This window comes from Aegilops tauschii, chromosome 6 (assembly GCF_002575655.3).
Source record: "Aegilops tauschii subsp. strangulata cultivar AL8/78 chromosome 6, Aet v6.0, whole genome shotgun sequence".
Taxonomy (NCBI): domain Eukaryota; kingdom Viridiplantae; phylum Streptophyta; class Magnoliopsida; order Poales; family Poaceae; genus Aegilops; species Aegilops tauschii.
The window spans coordinates 289,095,590-289,116,089 of record NC_053040.3 but is presented as its reverse complement, the minus strand read 5'-3'; positions in this window follow the sequence as shown (position 1 = coordinate 289,116,089).

Here is a 20,500-nt window from a genome sequence, read left to right as displayed (position 1 = left end):
ATCTGCTTGGTCGTTGTCGGCCCTTGGCACGTGGAGGAACTCGCACCCTTCGAAGTATCCGCTGATCTGCTAGACGAGGAATCGATAGCTCGCCATGTTCGCGTCCTTGGCGTCCCAGTCGCCAGACGACTGCTGGACCACCAAGTCTGAGTCGCCGTAACACAGGATCCGGCGTATGCCAAGTTCTTTGGCTAGCCGGAGCCCATGTACGAGCGCCTCGTACTCGGCCACGTTGTTGGAGGCGGCGAAGTGGATCTGCAGCGTGTACTTGAGCTTGTCGCCTTTGGGAGAGGTGAGGACGATGTCGGCTCCCAAGCCGGTGCGCATCTTGGACCCGTCAAAGTGCATCCGCCAATGGGTAGAGTCGGGCGCCGGCGGTAAGTACTGGGTCTCGGCCCAGTCGACGAGGAAGTCGGCCAGTGCTTGGGACTTGATGGCGGTGCGGGGTTGGTAGAAGATCGTGTAGGGCGCCAGCGCAATGGCCCATTTGGCCACCCGGCCGGATGCATCCCGGCTGCCTATGATCTCGGCGAGCGGGGCAGTGCACACGACCGTGATGGGGTGCTCTTGGAAGTAGGGCTTCAGTTTCTTGGCGGCGAAGTATACCCCATAGCACATTTTCTGGTAGTGCGGGTAGTTCTGCTTTGAGCTAGACAGCACTTCACTGAGATAGTACACCGGCCTATGGACTAGCTGGGCTCGGCCTTCTTCCGGGCGTTGGACCACAACAACAGTGCTGACGACTCGGCTAGTCGCGGTGATGTAGAGGAGCATGGGCTCCTTTTTAGTCGACGCAGCCAGGGCAGGCAGAGTGGTCAGCATTTTCTTCAACTCATGGAAGGCTTGGTCGGCTTGGTCGTTCCACTCGAAGTGAGTGGACTTCTTCATGAGTCGGTACAAGGGGAGAGCCTTCTCTCCTAGTCGGCTAATAAAACGGTTCAGGGAGGCTAAGCAGCCGGTGAACTTCTGCACATCTCGCAGCTTGGTGGGAATCTCCATCCTCTCGATGGCCTTGATCTTGATGGGGTTGCATTCGATGCCGCGTTCGGAGACCAGGAAGCCTAGCAGCTGGCCGGCTGGCACTCCGAACACGCACTTCTCGGGGTTGAGCTTGATTTGGAATCGGCGCAAGTTGGCGAATGTTTCTTTCAGGTCTTCCAGCAGGGTGCCGCGCTTCTCTATCTTCACCACAATGTCGTCTACATAGACGTGGGCATTTCTGCCGAGTTGTTTCAAGAGGCATTTCTGCATGCAACGCTGAAAAGTGGCACCGGCATTTCTCAAGCCGAATGTCATAGTCAGGTAGCAGAAAGCTCCAAAGGGTGTGATGAAGGCAGTCTTCAGGCGGTCAGTTGGGTCCAACTTGATCTGATGGTACCCTGAGTACGCATCCAAAAAACTTAACAGCTCGCATCCGGCTGTGGAGTCTATCATTTGGTCAATCCGTGGCAGAGCAAACGGATCCTTTGGGCAGGCCTTGTTCAGACTGGTGTAGTCTATACACATACGCCACTTGTTATTCTTCTTCAGAACCAGAACTGGGTTGGCAAGCCATTCTGGAAAGAACACTTCCATGATAAAGCCAGCGGTAAGGAGCCGAGCTATCTCTTCTCCCACAATTCTTCGCTTCTCTTCTGACAGTCGGCGGAGGGGTTGCTTGACCGGCTTCGCATCAGCTCGGACATGTAGCTTGTGCTCGGCGAAATCCTTCGGGACACCCGGCATGTCCTTTGGGGACCATGCGAAAATGTCTCGATTCTCACGGAGGAAGTCGACGAGCTCGCCTTCCTATTTACTGTCCAAGTTCGCCCCAATGACAGCGAACCTCTCCGGGTTCTCCGGGTCTAGAGGTATCTTCTTCGTCTCTTTGGCAGGCTGGAAAGAGCCCTGCGCGTCACAATCTTTGGGGTTGGGGGACAAGGCCGGCTGCTTGCCGGCCATGGCCACAACCCGTTCCAACATCTTCTTCTCTTCTGCCACCACGAGGGACTCGGCCAGCCGGCTGGTGGCCATGGCCCACTCGATGGACTTCTTGTAGTCGCCGGCTACCGTGATGATCCCCTTTGAGCTCGGCATCTTCATCTTCAGGTAGGCGTAGTGGGGCACAGCCATGAACTTGGCCAGAGCAGGTCGGCCTAGTAGAGCATGATAGGGGCTCTCCAAATCCACCACCTCGAACCAGATTGCTTCCCGGCGGAAATGATCTTTGTCTCCGTAGAGAACATCCATTTTGATCTTGCCGATTGGGGAGCAAGACAGGCCGGGGACGATACCATGGAAGACGGTGCGGCTCAGCATGAGCTGCTTTGCTTTGATGTTCAGCTTCTCCATGGTATCGCGGTACAGTATGTTGATACTGCTTCCGCCGTCTATCAGGACGCGGGAAAATCTGGCAGCTCGCCTCTCCGTTGTGAGGGTGACATCCAAGACCATTGCATAGGAGCCAGGAGAGGGCATCACCTCAGGGTGGTCGGCGTGGCTCCAGCTGATTGGCTTTTCTGACCAGTGCATGAAGTCGGGGGCGCTAGAGGCGACTGCATTAACTTCTTGATGCTGTCTGCGCCGACTGCGCTTGTCGTCGGCTTGACTGGTGAAGACAACGTATGCGGCGTGCTCTTCAGGGGATTCGTCTTGGATAGCGCCGACTGCCGGCCGAGCCGCTGGCTGCTGGGGGCTGGAGGCGGCGGGCCGGGAGGCGGAGGCGGCAACATCCCCTCGCCCTTGGTGATGCGGGTGAGCCAATGGCATTTCCGGGTTGTGTGGTTGGACGGCTTTGCGCCGCTGTGGAACTTGCAGGGGGCGTCGAGAGCTTGCTCGTAGGAGAAAGACGGCTGCCAAGCCGGCCTGCCACCCTTCTTCTTGGGAGCGAGCCGTTCTTCGGGCTGCTCATCTTCAATTGTGGCCACCTGTCGACTGGAGGAAGTCGGCATGGGGGCCTTGCGCTTGTGATCGTTCTGGTAAGGGCACCGATTCGGGTCGCCAGCCGGCGTCTTGGGAGGCGGAGCGATCACCTTCCCAGAGCCGTCTACTCGCAGCTCGGTCTTCATTGCGGAGTCGGCCGTGGCGTATTTGTCCGCGGTGATCAGCAACTCGTCGAGGGTAGCCGGCTCGTCGCAGAGGAGTCGGTGCTTGAGGAGGGTGCCCTCTCGGCACCCGGCGGTGAAGTACTCGATGGCCTGGACCTCATGCACCCCCTCGCAGGAGTTGCGGAGCTCGGCCCACCGCGTGAGGTAGTCGCGGGTTGACTCGTTGGGCCCTTGGACGCAGAGGGAGAGCTGGTGAGGCTTGGGAGGCCGCTTGTAGGTGCTGGTGAAGTTGCGGACGAAGACTTATGTGAAGTCCAACCAACTGTTGATGCTGTAGGGCTTGAGGCTGTTGAGCCATGTGCGCGCCGTGCCTTGCAGCATCAGGGGGACGTACTTCACGGCGACGCGCTGATTGCCGTTGGCTATGCTGACGGCCGTGGAGTAGTCGATGAGCCAATCTTCCGGCTTCACCGAGCCGTTGTACTTGGGCGTGTCTCTGGGGAGCAAGAACCCTTTGGGGAAGGGCTCGTCGCGGATGCGGGGGCCAAAGCATGGCGGGCCGACATCGTCTTCTTCTTCTAACGCCAAGGATCGAGCAAGGCGGTCGATCCTGTGGCGGGCGTCGTTCTCGCCGACTCCTTCTCGGCGGCCGAGTCGGTCGCCAAGAGTCGGGTGTGTGATAGGCGGCGGAGTGAGGCATCTTTCTCTTCGAGGTGGGGGAGGAGGCGGATTTCCTTGGTGCTCTACTGCTCGAGGGCGGCCCTCCGCGTCGCGCTCGATGGTGATGCGAGTCCGGCTGCGGCTGGCAGCCGGCTCCTTGTCTTTCTTCTGGCGTGCGCCGCTCGTAGTCGGCGAGCGGGACGTTGCGGCGTGCTCTCGGCGCGGGGGATGACTATCAGCACGAGCGCCGGCTTTGTGCCGTTCTGCAGCCGCGTCGATCAGCTGCTGGATCCGTCTTGTCATGTAGGGGAGCTCATCGGCTCCCAGCCCATTGAGCTCTTCTGCAGCCGCCTGAGCGACTCGCAGATTCTCGAGCGGGGTGGCGTAGACGGGGCGATCTGCCCCCAGCATGCTGGCGACGGCCGCGCCGCGCTTCTGGACGAAGCCGGCTCGGCTCGGGCCGCTAGGCGGCGGCGTACCGAAGGCGGCGCGGTCGACTTCGCGCTGGTGGGCCTCGGTGAGGCGTCTCATGGAGGCTATCTTCTGGCCTTCCGCTATGAGGGCGAGGCGGCGTGCCTCCAGGGTCTCGGCGTCGGCATCGGCCGGGATGGGGACGGAGAGGTCATGCATCGCCGCTTGCAGGGCGTCGTGGGTGTTCTCGCCCGAGTTGGCGACGTGGCTAATGACCAGCACTTTGGTGACAGCGCTGCTGCCGCTGTCAGCTCGAGGGAGGGGATAGTCGAAGACCACTACGTCGGAGGGGTAAGCGTCGAGCGATGCCGTGTCGGAGTCGACAAGCATCGGGTCTGTGGAGCCGACCGACTCCATATCTGCAGCAGGCTCGCTGGAGACGTGAAGCTGGTCGAGGAGGCTGACGAGGCGGCTCTCGGGGTAGTCTGTGCCTGCGTCGGACGCAGGCTCGTCGGAGATGCGAGTCTCGCCGAGCAGATCGGCGAGGCAACTCGCTGCGCAGGCGTCGTCGACGCCTTGCAGCGCGTCGAGGCAAACGCCATCGGGCACAGCAGGCTGGCTGCGCTCGCGGGGGAGGAAGAGGGTTCCCATCCAGAACAGGTCTCCGGACGATGGTGCACCTGGCCCCACGGTGGGCGCCAAATGTCGGGTGGTTGGTGCGACATATGCCAACGGATGGCTTATCATTGTGGGTGCCAATAAGACATCGCCGGTGCCTGGAAAGGGGATGAGGCGAAGACATGCACGCCGGCGGATCTTACCCAGGTTCGGGGCTCTCCGAGGAGATAACACCCCTAGTCCTGCTCTGCGGGGTCTCCGCATGATCACTAGATCAAGGAAAGGTAGCTAAAATCACTCCTAGAGCTGTTGGGTTCAAGGGAGAAGAAGAACAAGGCTAGCTCTTGCTTCTCTCTATCTCTATGGTGTGTGTGCTGTGTTCAGAAGCCAACCCTTTGCATGGGTGCCCCGGGGTGTTTATATAGGCCTACCCCCCGGGGGTACAATTGTAATCCGGCTGGGCTCTGGTCTCAGCCGTCAGTGTCTACACTCGCCGGCTTCTCCGCCGGCTGTTGGGGCCCGCCAACTGGTGGGTCCCGCCGGCTGCCGGCTCCTTGGCCGACAGGCCGGCCCCACCGCCTAGGGTCTTGTCGGCGGCTGCTTACTGTAGCCTCGCCTCTGATGACGAGGGCTTTGTCGAGGTAAGCGTGGCTACAGTGGGCCGCCTCGGGGGCTCTCACTGTAGCCTTACCTCGTCTTGTCTCCTTAATGGGGCTCCTGCTTCGAGGAAGGGAGTAGCCGGCTTCTGGGGGCCGGCTACACCCCTGTCTGACTGGGGGAGGCCGGGCCGCCTTTGCGCCTCTCTCTGGCAGAAGGGGCCCGCCACCCGCGGGCCGTACAGGAGTCGGTCATGGATGACGTTGAGGCTGGCATGGCTACAGTGCCGAGCCGAACAGGAGACGGTCATCCCGTACGGCCTCCCGTGGCCATGCCTACCTCGGGCTTCGGGGGTAGTGGGCCGCACTGTGGCCACACCCCGTCTTGTCACCGTTATATGGGTGTAGCTTTGGTGGTTGTGGTCTCGGCCGGCTTCTTGGAGTCGGCGTTCTTCTTGGCCGGCTTCTTGGAGTCGGCCACCCCGTAGTTGTTCTGGGGAGGAGTTGCTGAGGCTGGGTCGCCTTCCGGGAGTCGGCTTCAGAGGTAGCCGGCCAAGGAAGGCGGCCCAATGCTTGGAGTGCTAGGAGGCCCGAAAGGCCTGATAATTTTTTCAGAAGAACCAGGGGCAGTCGGTTAGGCTACCCGTGGCCATTTACTCCGACACTAACTGAACCCGAACGAGGCATTGGGCTCTAACTGAACCCGAGCGATTGCACTGCAGGCTACGCGTTACTGAACCCGAGCGATCGATCGATGGCTGTTAACTGAACCCGATCGAGCGATTCCTTCGCTACTGCTGCTAACTGAAGCCGATCGATGCTGCCTCTGGATGAACAGTGAGCGTTGCTGGGGGGTTTGGATGAACAGTTCCCGGTGGGGGTGGATGAACAGGACCCCGTGGTGTTGCCTCTGGATGAACAAGACCCCGAACGATCGAGCCGGTTGGGGCTGGATGAACAGGACCCCGTGGAGGGTAGGATGAACAGGACCACCCCATGGAGGGCTAGATGAATAGTGGACAGTGGAGGGCTGGATGAACAGTAGCCCATGGAGGGGTGGTTGAACAGGAGCCCGTGGAGAGGGCTGGTTGAATAGTAGCGGGTGGAGTAGCGCGCGGTGGAGGCTGGATGAAAAGGAGCCCGTGGATGAATAGTCGCAGGTGGAGGCTGGAGGAGGTCGACGGTGGATGAACAGTATCCCGTGGAGGCTGGAGGGGGTCGACGGTGGAAATGAACAGTATCCCGTGGAGTCCCGTTTTCCGGTATGCCAGACCCCTCCCGATGAACAGGACCCCCGTTTCGACCGTAGCGCTCCAACACAAGTCCGTTTCCTCCATTTTGCGGTACGCCACACCCCTCCCGATCAACAGGACCCCCGTTTCGACCGTAGGAGGTCTGTTTCCTCCGTTTTGCGGTACATAGACCCCTCCCGATGAACAGGATCCCGTTTCGACCGTGGTCGGTCGAACACTAGGCCGTTTCCTCCGTTCTGCGGTACGCCAGGCCTCGTTTCCATCGGCTGTTCCGTCCAAGCCCTCCCAATGAACACGACGACGCATTCCGTTCCAACCCAGCCGGTTGGCTCCCCATGAACGCGAGGACGACGCAGTTTCTCCGTTCTGACCTAGCCATGTACACGAGCCCTGGCCGTACTTATGCGCGAGTAGGCGTTCGAGACCCTGCCCGTATGTACGTACGTGGTCGTATTTTGTTTCTTGCACACTGGCCGCTGTACGTACGTGTACATGCTACGTGCACGCCTCTACTACGACACGTGCGCGCCTATACATCGACCAGTATGTACATCCACGTTCGCGACCAGAATGACAACGCTATGTACGCTTCGACCAGGTGGGTCCCAACTGTCAGGCACTTCCTTGCCTGCGAAGATGTAGCTGGTGGGTCCCAGCAGTCAGGGGGCGAATCGTTTTTTTTGCCAGGACGCACTTCCTTGCGTGCGAAGATGTAGCTGGTGGGTTCCAGTAGTCAGGGGAAACGTTTTTTTCGAGAAATACGGTGGCTCGTCCGGTGGGTCCCTGCTGTCAGGTGGAGGAATAATTATTTTGCACGTAATAAGGAGGCAATTCCTTGCGGCCGCCGTGGACCCAGCTGTCAGCCTCTCCACGTACAGTACTCTTCCGATGGAAGTCGTTCCTTGACCACGTTGACCACACCGCGCCGAGAGCACCAGGGCGGTGGACGACGGCGAGGCCTGGGAAGGGGATGACGCGGAGTCGGGGAAGACGCGGCAGTGGAAGCCCGCGCGGAGAGGAGTACGAGGGTTCACTGGTTCGGCTGCAGTGTGAGGCAGCCGTCGCCGCAGGGCCTGGCCAGCGGTGGGAATAGTAGGGGCGGTGAGGCCTCCGCGGCAGCAGAGCCGGCCACGGGAGGTAGGAGCATGCGGCACAACCGGCGCTGCTTTGGGCGGCTGGAGCAAGAAGACCAGAGGTTGAAGAAGCACTACGGCCATTGGATGGACATCGTACGGTCACTGGAGCTAGAATCGTTCATATTGACTAAGTTGACAAAGCACTCCGTCCCCGTCAACTTAGTAGGCCCACAAGTCAGCCTCCCACCAAGGTGGGTCCCAACTAGCGGGGGGAGTATTCATTTTTTTGTGCGTAATAAGGAGGCACTTCCGGTGGGTCCGAGCTGATAGCGGGGGGAACGTTTTTTTGTGAAATACTGTGGCCTGTCCGGTGGGTCCCAGCAGTCAGGGGGGAAACGTTTTTTCGCCAAATACGGTGGCCCGTCCAGAGGGTCCCTGCTGTCAGGTGGAGGAATAATTATTTTCCGCGTAATAAGGAGGCACTTCCTTGCGGCTGCCGTGGACCCTGCTGTCAGCCTCTCCACGTACAGTACTCTTCCGATGGAAGTCATTCTTGACCACATTGACCACGCCACGCCGAGAGCACCAGGGCGGTGGACGACGGCGAGCGGCGAGGCCTAGGAAGGGGACGACACGGAGCCGGGGAAGACGAGGCAGTGGAAGCCCGCGCGGAGAGGAGTACGAGGGTTCACTAGTTCGGCTGCGGTGTGAGGCTGCCATCGCCGCAGAATAACAGGGGGTGTGGGTGAGTGGAGGGATGGCCTGGCCAGCGGTGGGAGTAGTAGGGGGCGGTGAGGCCTCCGCGGCAGCACAGCCCGCCGTGGGAGGTAGGAGCAGGCGGCACGACTGGCGCTGCTTTGGGCGGCTGGAGCAAGAAGACCAGAGGTTGAAGAAGCACTACGGCCGTTGGATGGACATCGTACGGTCACTGCAGCTAGAATCGTTCATATTGACTAAGTTGACAAAGCCCTTGGTACGCGTCAACTTAGTAGGCCCACAGGTCAGCTTCCGAAACGGTGCGCCCGAGATGTCAGGGGGAGGAATCATTTTTTGGGCGGGTGAAGCTAGAATATCCGAGATTGAAGAAGAAGCACGTCATCCGTTGGATGGACATCCAACGACCACTACTGCTAGAACCGTGTGTTGACTATAATAAGTTAACAAAGCCTTGCATATGCGTTAACTTCTTTTTTTTAGGGGACGCGTCAACTTAGTAGGCCCACAAGTGTGTGGCAGAGAACTTATAGCCCATTTGCGATTTGTAAGAATGTGCAGCCCATTTTTGAATTCTAATGGAATTTACTACAGCACATTTACAGTTGGTTAAAACAACAACCCATTTTCTAGCTAGGACAACGATTAATAATTTCAACCAACCGTTCAAGACAAAATTCAATAAAATTTCCCACATTTTGATGGTATCCGAAATATTTTTATCCCGAAATTTCTAGTCAGATTAAATATAAATTTGTATTACGTAAAAATCTAACGAAACATTGCGCGCGCAACAATTAAAAATTAAGATTTTCAAAATCCATAAATAATATTTTATAAACTAATTTCGTGCTTGGTGCATTTTTTTATAGTTACTGCCCAGTTTTTATAATTACATCCCATTTATTATTTTTAAAGCCCATTTTCCTGTTAAGCCTAATGCATCCCTCCTAGGAAAGATTTGCAGCCCAGCGGGGCAGAGAATAACAAGTTGACCTTGCCTGGGTATTCCTCAAAAAAACGTATAGCTGGGCTAGCCATTTTCATCTTGAAAAAAATTAATATCTGGGCTGGATATCTGTCCTGGGCTAGACGGGCCACAACCTGCCCAATTAATACCCTGCTCTCCTGTGAACAACAACGAAAACATCGCCAAGAAAAACTCTGCAGTGCTCACGCCTCAAAAACACAAATACTGCTCGAGCTGCTTGGTCCCAACTGTCGGCCGCACCTTGTGCAATTCTCTCGTTTATATTGACTACATAGGTTGACAATGGTGTGGGACCGTGATGTCAGGAAACCAGGAGGAAGCAAAAAAAAATATAGTTGTACATAATAAGGAGGCACATGCGTACGTACGGCTATGGCCCTAGTGGGTCCCTACTGTCATCCAGTCAAAATAAAGTCATCTCCTGAATCCTCATGTACATTGACCATGCTAACAATGCTCGGCGCCACGGCGAGCGCAACAACTTGAAGGACGACGGAGAGGGCCTCGCGAGCCCTATGGATGGTCTGATAGAGCGCCCGCTGCTCATTCAGGAAGCCAGGATCATCGGACACCTATGAGCACCTTCGAGATACTGAGACGGCATGAAACAGTAAGGCCGCGCTTGGGAGCTCTAGTTTGTTGCACACCTGTATTAAGATACAAGTGTAATTTACTCGTCATCGAAAAAAACGCATAAAATACATGCATAATGAAACCCAGGGCCCGAGGTCTGTAAGTAAAACCGGCGGGTTACGCGTGTAATTTGAGAGACCGTTGTATATTTTACTAGTCGAAATCGACCAACCAAGCGCTTCGCCCGAGACCATCTGCTTTTATTTCCAGGCGTCAGTTTTACAAGCGGTTTTGGTTGGAAAACGACGATCCAATCACGGCCTAAGATAATGAGTTGGTCGGAAGGTCATATGGTTTCACGTCTAACCTACCCGACTTGTCGTATAGGCTATGAATGAAACATAAGACGATGAACTTCTTAAGCACGGAAACAACTGTAACATCCCAAATTTTCAATTTGGTATGTTATACATAGATCATCTTCCATATCATATTTTATTGCATTTTGACAAATCCTCGATAAATCCTAAGCAACTCAAGCACCCTCGGAGAGAGTTGGGGATTTTCTCGAATTTTCATATTTGATTTTCATCAAATAATAAAACGAGGATTTTTGGTTTTAATTATTTTCTCTCCGGGAAAATATTTCATTAAAAATAAATGAGAGGAGAAAATATGACTTCTCCAAAATAATTGAAATATTGGAGGAAAAGTGTTAAAATCATTTATTGGATTTTATTCGGAGTTTATTTGCAATTTTAATTGCATTAAAAATATAGCATGTTTTCAAAAATTTATTTTGCGTCAAAAAAATGTTCACCCTGTTCTAAATATTCTAACTAGACGGGGAAAATTTGTTTTATTTTTTTTGGATTTTTATTTATTTTCTACAAATTTTTCGGCGGAACGTTTAAAAAAAACCGCGCCGCGCCCGACCGGGCCGAGGCCCAGCCGAGCGGCGGCCCACCCCGCGTCTCCCTCGCGCAGCCGCCACCGCCACCGCGCCCGAGTCCACCTCGAGCACGGCCGCCGCCGCCTTGCCCCTCCCCCACGCCACCAGCCCCCCCTCATAAATACCTCGCCGCCGCCGCCGTCCCTCTCACCCCGAGCCCGCCCGAGCCGCCGCCGCTGGGAGCCCGCACCGCCGCCGCCTAGCGCCGCCGCCTCGCTCGCCGTTCGCCGCCGCCGGAGCCGCCCCTCGCCGCCCGAGCCCCGCCACACCCCGCCTTCCCTCGCCGAGACCCGCCGGAGCCCGCCGACCCCGCCGGAGTTCCGTTCCGACGAGGTACCGATCCGATGCCGTTTGCCGGTTTAAAAAAAACCGTTCGTTTAAAAAAAATCCTAGATCGGTTTATTTCTTCGGTTTTGTTATTTTGTGAGCGTTCACCGACTCGTTCGTTTTAACGAACGCGTTCGTCGGATTTCCTCTGTTAACGAACGTCCGTTCTTTAACCGTTCGTCCGTTTTTCTTTTTCGTCGGATTTTTCCGCGATTATCTCAGATCTCGATTTCTGATCGAATCTTCGTTTCTGTTTAACTTTTCGCTCGTTTATCGGAATCAGGCGATTCAAGCGCCTAGAATTTCGTCTCGAAATTCTCTTTCCGTTTAACCTACTCAAACAAGTTTTTGCTACTGTAAAATTTGACCTAGATTCAGATTAGTAAACGAAGCTTGTTTCTTTCGCCGTTTGACTTTCGTTGCTTCGTTCGAGTTGATTCTTTTTGCAAACCGGAGTTCTTAAGTTGAACTTTCTGGTTGGATTCTTCATTCGAGTTTTACCTGTGCATTAGATGAGTACTTATTGTTTGCTTGTTTGTTTGCGATAGAGTACCCGGAGTGTGCCGCTTGTTACTTCGAATCGCTAGGTTTCGCGGATCATCAGCAAGGCAAGTAACACTTTGATCATACCTTCCATACCCAGTTTTTATTGCATTAGATCTATTTCCTCAAACATTGCATGATTAGGATCTAATTAAATTGTGGGAATTGGGAAGTAGTTGAGGTAGTACCCATTACCTGTTTTATTTATCAAACCCTTGGGAGTTACTTCTACGTTGCTATTATATTGCCATGCTATGCTCGTAGACGTGGATTGGGTTTGAGTGAAATTCATGACAGTTGTGAGATTGTTAATAATGGTTTACCTAAGGTGGCAACTAAAAATCACATCTGGGTGGATTGAGGCACCTGGAGAATCCAGTGTTGTCTGTTTGTATAAGGACCACCACCCAGGCTCAAAGGGATCATAAGATCATTCATGCTAGAAACTTCCGTGTGCAGCCACAAGCTATTATGGGCTCTAGCATAGTTGAGTAGGTTACATGATCTCTTGAAGAGGTGGGCTAGCAGATGTAGGGGAAAGTAGGTGTAACTGTCCATCTGGAGTAAAGAGTGATTGTTTCTGAAAGACTGTGTCTCGGTCATCCGTTTCTCAAACATCATGTAGTGCGAGAATCAAGCGGAGGCGATCGAGTCTTGTGGGGAAAAGTGCGCAAACCTCTGCAGAGTGTACAAACTAATCATGGTTAGCCGTGTCCCCGGTTATGGACAACTTGAGTATCTAGTACCTGGATTATCATTTGAATCTCATCACCATGTTACTTTTAATTAATTTTGCTGGGTTAATGATGATTCTTAATTGGGATTGAGATGCTGTCAACCATCTCAATGTTTAACAACCACCATGATAGTTAAATAAAATTTATTCCTTTGCAGTAGGGAAAAATTGGCTTTTCGCAAAACTATAACCATAGAGCTTTCCACCAGCCAAATATGCATGTAGTATAGCATCACTATGTTCATTATTCTCTATGTGTTACATTGCCAGCATATTCTATGTGCTGACCCGTTTTCGGGCTACAACGTTTCATGTTGCAGACTTTTCATACGACGAGTAAGGTGCCTTAGGTCGTGGTCTTATACTCAGTGATGCCGCTGGAGTTGATGGACTCACTTATCTTCCAAGTCTTCCGCTGTTATCGTATTTAGATGGCCTTAAGCCATATTTATCATACTTATTCTCTTTGGAGATATTCGATGTAATAAGTGTGTGATTGCTACTCTATTATAAATCCTCCATTTGTACTATGCGTGTCAGCATTACTGATCCAGGGATGACACTGGTGCACAGCAGCACATACCATTTGAGGTCTTGTCGCTACAACAACAGAAGAGGATGATCTTCCTAACAAGCAAATCACTGGCATTAGATCGACATGCAAAACAATACGAAGCATTATTCTCAGGAGGCATGGTGAACAGCTCGTGATGCCGCATGCCACAACATTCCAAGCTCAACTTTGCAATCAAACACAAGGCCTGGCATTACATAGACAATATTCAGAACAAACTCTTAAAATATCTTACATAAGTCAACATTCACGTGACTATGCATCTCAGCAGAGTAAATATTTACTTCTGAACCGAAGACAGGAATAGGAAAAAACGATCGACGTTGCTCAAAGCAAAGGGCGTCCCACTCAAAAATATCAAATGCATGTCTTCCAGATAACATCAATGAGCAAAAATTGACAAGGTTTTCCAATTCCAATGTATTAAACTAATGTCAACTTTGATAAGCTTTTCCCATTCAAAATAAGTAATGCCTATGATTGTGGAACGGGCAGGGTTTGTAATCAGTTTTTCATCTGATAGTCCGGTGGCTCAAGGTGACAACGAATGATTAGAGAACCATTCGATTTATTGTGCATGATGAAGTATTATGGAGGACACAAACCATCTGAACATTTTGTGCAGTTCCACTAAAATCAAGCTGAGCATCCCTGTGGATTTCGTATTTATATGCTGCCAGAAAACAAAGACACATCAGCACACACATGAATATTGGCCCAAGTGTCAACCCACCAATCGGTGGACTAACAAACTGAAAGTATGGTAAACAGATTACCATACCCAGATGCCCCATCATTGTTGTTAGAGTGACATTGACAGAGTTGGAGTCCTGTCCTGGCTTCTTGGTACTTGTTTGGGCACTTGTTTGCCCAGTGTTCCTCCGAACCACAAGTAAAGCAGCCATCTCTCTTTTGGTCTTTCTTCTTACCCTTCTCAATGGCCGACGCTGGCAGCACCATTCAAACATATAGTCCGGTGGCTCAAGGTGACGACGAATGTTAGAGAACCATTCGATGTATTGTGCATGATGAAGTATTATGGAGGACATAAACCATCTGGACATTTTGTGCAGTTCCACTAAAATCAAGCTGAGCATCCATGTGGATATCATATTTATGTGCTGCAAGAAAACAAACACACAGCAGCACACACATGAATATTGGCCCCAATGTCAACCCACCAATCGGTGGACTAACAAACTGAAAGTACGGTAAAAAGATTACCATACCCAGATGACCCATCATTGTTGCTTAGAATGACATTGACAGATTTGGAGTCCTGTACTGGCTTCCTGTACTTGTTTGGGCACTTTTTGCCCAGTGCACTCCACTTGTTGTAGAGTTTCCTATGCTCTCTGCACACTAGTCATGCCACCAGCGTCTACTAATACTCTGTAAAGCTTCTCGATCATTCCTTGTGTAATGTGGCGCAAACAGTGACTGCTTCTTTCTACAAAGTGGTAAGACCAACTGGACCCACTAATGCAGCAGTTTGCCTTAGAAACATTGGCTCCTTTTGTGCAGTTCAACTAAAATCAAAGTCGGAATAAAACCAAGCATTATTTGATATCCACTACAAAAAAATACACTTCCGTGATGATACGTGTTTGTCAAAGTAGGTCGCGTTTTCTGTCATGCATGTACATCCATGACAAATTTATGACAGAATCAAGATAGTCATACCTGTGTTGTTGTAGAAGTGTTCCATGACATTGCCAAAATTATCATCACAGAAGTGTCCACTTCCATGACGATAAATCGCGCGTCACAGAAATGCTTTCGTCAAGGGTGACCGACAGGTGGCATCCACCATAACGGAACGCCGTTAAGCTATCGGGTCGGGTTTTGGATCTGATAACCCGTTAACAGCCCGACCAATGGGGATTTTCCACGTGTAAAATCATCATTGGCTGGAGGAAACACGTGTCGGCTCATCGTTGGGACAGATGTCATCCACTCATTGGACGGAAGGCGCCTATGATACGTCGACACGTGGCACGGCCCAACAGAGGCCCATTCCCGTGAAAAGGCCGGCCCGTTTGACTTGGTCAAAAGGTGGCGGGTCGGCCCATGGAAAGCCTGTTAACGGCCTGATCGCATATAGCCCATTTACAGCCCGCTAACCCAAGGCCCGTTACGCCCTATCCGAATTAGGCCCAGTAGCGTCATCTGGGCCATCCAATATGATTCCAGCCCATTTTCACTTCTGGCGCATGTATGGCCCATGACGTCTTTCGGCCCATATGAGGCCCTATGTAACTCTTGGCCTATTAACGGCCCGTGGTGACACTGGCCCGTAATGAACAGTGTATCACTTTACACCCATTAACGGCCCGTGGTGAAACTGGCCCGTAATGAACAGTGTATCACTTTATACCCATTAACGGCCCGTTATTCCATTGGGCCGTTTCCAGCCCATGTTATCTTTCGGCCTTCTCAGAGCCCATTTATTCTTGGGCTCATTTCCAGCATTCGTTTACTTACGGCCCGTTACTGTCATTTTCTGCTTGTGGGCCAAATTCAGCACGTGGTTACAGTCGGCCCGTTTGTGGTCCGTTAATACGTTGGGCCGTTTTCATAGCGTCATCAAATATGGCCTATTAACGATGGCCCGTTATGGTCGGCCCATGAACAGACGATTCCAACTCTAGCCCGTTTACGGCCATAATGCGGTCTGTTTGGCCCATGTTTGGCCAATCGATCATATGGCCCGTATAAGGCTCATTGATGATATGGCCCGCAGAAGGCCCATTGTTTCTACGGCCCATAGAAGGCCCATTGTTTCTACGGCCCGTAGAAGGCCCACTGTTTCTACGGCCAGTAGGAGGCCCAGTGTCACTACAGTAAATATTAGCCCATGGTTATTGTGGCCTAGTTTTAAAAAGTAGGTTATTGCAGCCACTAGCTAACCGCGGAAAAAGAACTGCAATGACTACAAGCAAACAAATAAACAAGACAACAAGGAAATAAATAAGCAAGCAACTAACGCTAGGCTATCACGGCTATTACACATATTACATCCACTGGGCATCAAAGTTCGCCACCAGTGCAAATATAGGGAACAAAGCAGCATATCATATACACTGGTTGTCAAAGTTGGCGACCAACGCAAATAAACGCCACAACAAAACAAATCCAGAACTAAAACCACTTCAGAAGATCTCAAGAAATAATATCCTGGGTACCCATAATGCTGGCAAGATGCTTAACAAGCTTATTAACTTTCTCTTGTTTGGCGCTTAAATCCTCCAGTGCTTGTTGTTGCACCAGAAAATATGCATCTGAATTCTGCAGGGACTTCCTCAGTCCTTCAGCTTCCTGTCGCGGCACATCTGATCGATGTCTTTCAACTTGAAGTTGAGACTCAAGAAGACGAACTAATTCAGGCAGCGAGTTCGAAGAGCTTGTGCCAGCAGTAGTGGCCAGTAACTCGAACACTACATCAAGACAGGACTTTTGGGTTCCCTCACTGTTGTCAAGATAGTTTTTATCAGCTTTCTTGGAGACCAACAGGGATGTCTCACTATCTTGAACCTTATCTGCATTACTTCCTTTACCATTGGATAACGCGGTACTATTCTCCAATATTTTGTCCGCATTCTAAAAGACAAACAAGCAGACACATCACATGTTTACCATGTTGTATATGAAACTCATTTTGGTAAATGAGTTCAGTAGTAAAGTGGACAGGATAACAACATGAAACAAACATATATCTATGTACCATGGTCACTTTATGGTCTATATCATTCTAGTTTTTGTTGCCAAATCAATATAGAGACACAGTTCAAATAATATTTGTTTAGGACAAAGCAGAATAGACAGAATATAAGTGTGGGTAACTATAGAGCAATAACAACACTTGTAATGTGCATGACATGAGAACATAACTGTTTATTCAATTGAAACTGAAATCAACATAGAGCAGGTTACAACAGCAAACCAGTTAAAGAAACAGGTTTAAAACATAACTGTTGCGCCATTGGAGTTTCAATTCCATCCTTCAAAATTGAAAATAGTTGGTATGAGTAAATACAGTAATGCAAGAGCAAAGGAGTATGAACCATAGCTACAGAACCTGACCTGAGAACAAATCTTCTTCTCCTTTAAGCGTTGAGTTGGGATTCGGAGTGGTGGTCCTCGTGCTTTGGGTGCTCTGTGGTGGAGACGGTGCTGTGTCAACTGGAACTGGGTTACTATCTGCCGGGGTTGGGGTTAGAAGGGGTGTAGCTGGTTCTCTATCCAACTGGGTAGGGGTACAATCTGCGAGAGTCTGGGTTATGTGTGGTGGATCTGGTCCTTGGGCAAGTACAACCGTGGTTCTATCTACATCAACTGGTAGCACTATCTTTTCTGAAGACCGTGTTGTTACTCCCTTAGATACCGCCATCACGCTCTCCAATTCAAATGGCTGATAAACAAGAAAAGTAATTGAAAGTATAGACATTGTATGATAGACAGGTGCAATGGATAGTGGGGAATAAAAGAGGGCATGAAATAATTCATATTTATGTTGTCTAACCAAACAGGATAGCATGACACAATTTCACATATATGATGGCTAACTAAACAGGATAGCATGACACAATTTCACATTATGATGGCTAACTAAAAAAGATGGAAAGACATAGTTCAAAATATGAGACTATGTAAACAGGATGACATGACATAACTATATAATGTGTTTATTAAATAGGTTGGCATGCCATAATTCACATACATTCACGGATAGAATGCCATAATTCAAAATATGATGACTGTAAACACTAAACAGGATGAGATGATATAACTATATAATGTCTTTATTAAATGGGTTGCCATGCCATAATTCAGATAGATGATGTGTATGTACTATGTAAACATGATGGCATGATATAATTCAAGTATATGATTTATATAGTAAGCAAGTAAGCAGATGGCAATCCATATATGATGTAAAAACTAAGCAATGCAAGACAACATGCATGACATGGGTAATATAACCCTGCCAAGTTTGAGCATAGACCTCAGGGGGGAAATAGGACTGGTCATCAGTCTCTGAATCCTCCTCTAAGGAGCTCTCTGTAACCAGCAAGATGTCTGCTTCAGCAGGTAGCATTGTCTGCTCTGAATACCTTTTTTTCACTCCAGATACTTCCATCACCGCTTCAAATGGCTGATGCACAGGAAGAGTAGTTGAATATACAAACGTTGTCGACAAATGGAACGCGTAATACAAAAAATGATGGCATGATATAATTCACATACATGATGATTGGCTAAACAACATGGCATTGCATAATTCACATATATAATGCCTTTGCAACAAGATAGCATTGTATAATTCACATATATAATGTCTTGCAACAAGATGGCAATGCATAATTCACATATATGGTAATTAGACACTGAACAGGTGGCATTCACACAAAGCATGTCTAAACTAATACAATGACATAGCAATGCGAGACACCATACGCACGATATGAGCAACATAACCCTGCCAAGTTAGAGCATACACCTCGGGGGGGGGGGAATAGGACTGGTCATCTGTCTCTGAATCCTCCTCTGAGGAGCTATCCGTAACCAGGGAGATATGCGCTTCGTCAGATAGCATAGTCTGCTCTGAAGACCTTGTTTTCACTCCAGAATTTGCCATCACCGTGTCAAATGGCTGATGCAGACGAAGATCAGTTGAATGTACTAACATTGTTGACAAATGTAATATGTAACAGAAAAAAGGATGGCCTTATATAATTTACATATAAGATGACTGGCTAAGCAGGATGGCATTGCAAAATTCACATATATGATGCCTGGCTAAACAAAATGGCGTTGCATAATTAACATAAACGATGAATAAACTAAACAGATGGCATTCGCACAAAGGATGTCTAAACTAAGCAGATGACATATTTGATGTATAAAGTAAGCAATGCAAGACACGATATGCATGATATAACCAACATCAGCATGCCATGTTAGAGCGAAGACCTCAAGGGGTAAATAGGAGTTGTCTTCTCCTTCTGAATCCCCCTCAGAACAGATATCTTCCTCTCGATTACAATCCGAAATGCGTGGAGGGGGGCTGCCTTTGCGCCTACCATGGATCGACGTCTGCATGAAATTTTATTGCCACGCAAGGCTCGTCTCTTTTGCTCTACATGTTCAGTTCCATTGTTTACAATAACTGTCATGCATAGGAATAAAACATAGTGAGATTATGTAAGGAGTGCATGCAGAAATCCAGAGTGATGGTAGCAGCCTGTGGATAGACCCAAAACCAATAATAGCAGGCAGATAATGGCTTCAGTTAAAAATACAGATAATGGCTTCTTTACTGTTTGTTTCCCACCCAACATGAAACTCATAGTAGACACCGGAGATTAACCAGATAGTAGATAGATACTATTGATAGCAGCCCCGATATGTACCCCACAACCATTTAAAAACTCAAGTTTGACCATTAGTTTGGAGCTGACTCAGAGTCTAATCGATGAACAGGACGATAAAGTAGCATGTAATATTAAGCGATGCATAACGTAAGCAGACACGAAAGAGTGCGACCTCTCTTGCGGACCCGTGTAGTCCTCGAGGTCATCTGCTTGGTTGATGATGGTAATGCAGTTTTCATGGCTGCCAGTGGCGGGGAAGAAGATCTGAGGTGGCGAAAGACAGTCTGGAGGCCAGATCCCTGCTGTGCTGGACCCTTCTGTCGTTGGAGCAGCTGAGCTGGGGTGGACGACGGCGCAGCAGGAGCGGGACAAACCACGCAAGGTTTTCTTTGACAACTATCTGTAAGAGAAGTAATTCTGTAAGGGCTCGTTTGAATTGGAGGATTCCAACAATGCAGGGATAGGAAATAGACAGGAACAAGATAGGAATGCACGTGCAAAACAGAGAATTTAAAAACACAGGATTTCTGCCAATCTGGGTGTTTGATTCACAATATTTGGAAGATCACAGGATGAAAAGAAGCATGGTGAGATTAAGTCAAACCACAAGAAAATGTACGGTTATAATGCTATTATGCTACTATCTCTTAGTCTTGTGCTTCATGAATAGGAATTTAAAAAGGAGGACAAGTGAAAATTAAAATTCCTACGTTTTTTCTTTCAAGGAGACACTAAAGGAACAAATCCATGTGCTTAGTGGACAATATATATAACATGTAGAGTAAAAAAGAGATGCAACAAGTGTACAACCTCTTTGGCGAAGCCATGTCGATCTCAGCGTGATTGGGTTGGTCGGTGAGGATGCTCCGGCTGACTTTGCTGTCGGAGGAGGGGAAGAAGATCTTAGGCATCTGGAGATGGAGCCCGAGGTACTGCTCCGCTGTGATGGAGGGTTTCGTCGTTGGAGCAGCTCCGGTGAGTTGTACGATGCCGAGGCTGAAGCAGGACAAGAGAGACAACGAACAACGTTAACCTGAGTGGAATTCTAATAGCATCTCCAATACATGACGTAAAAT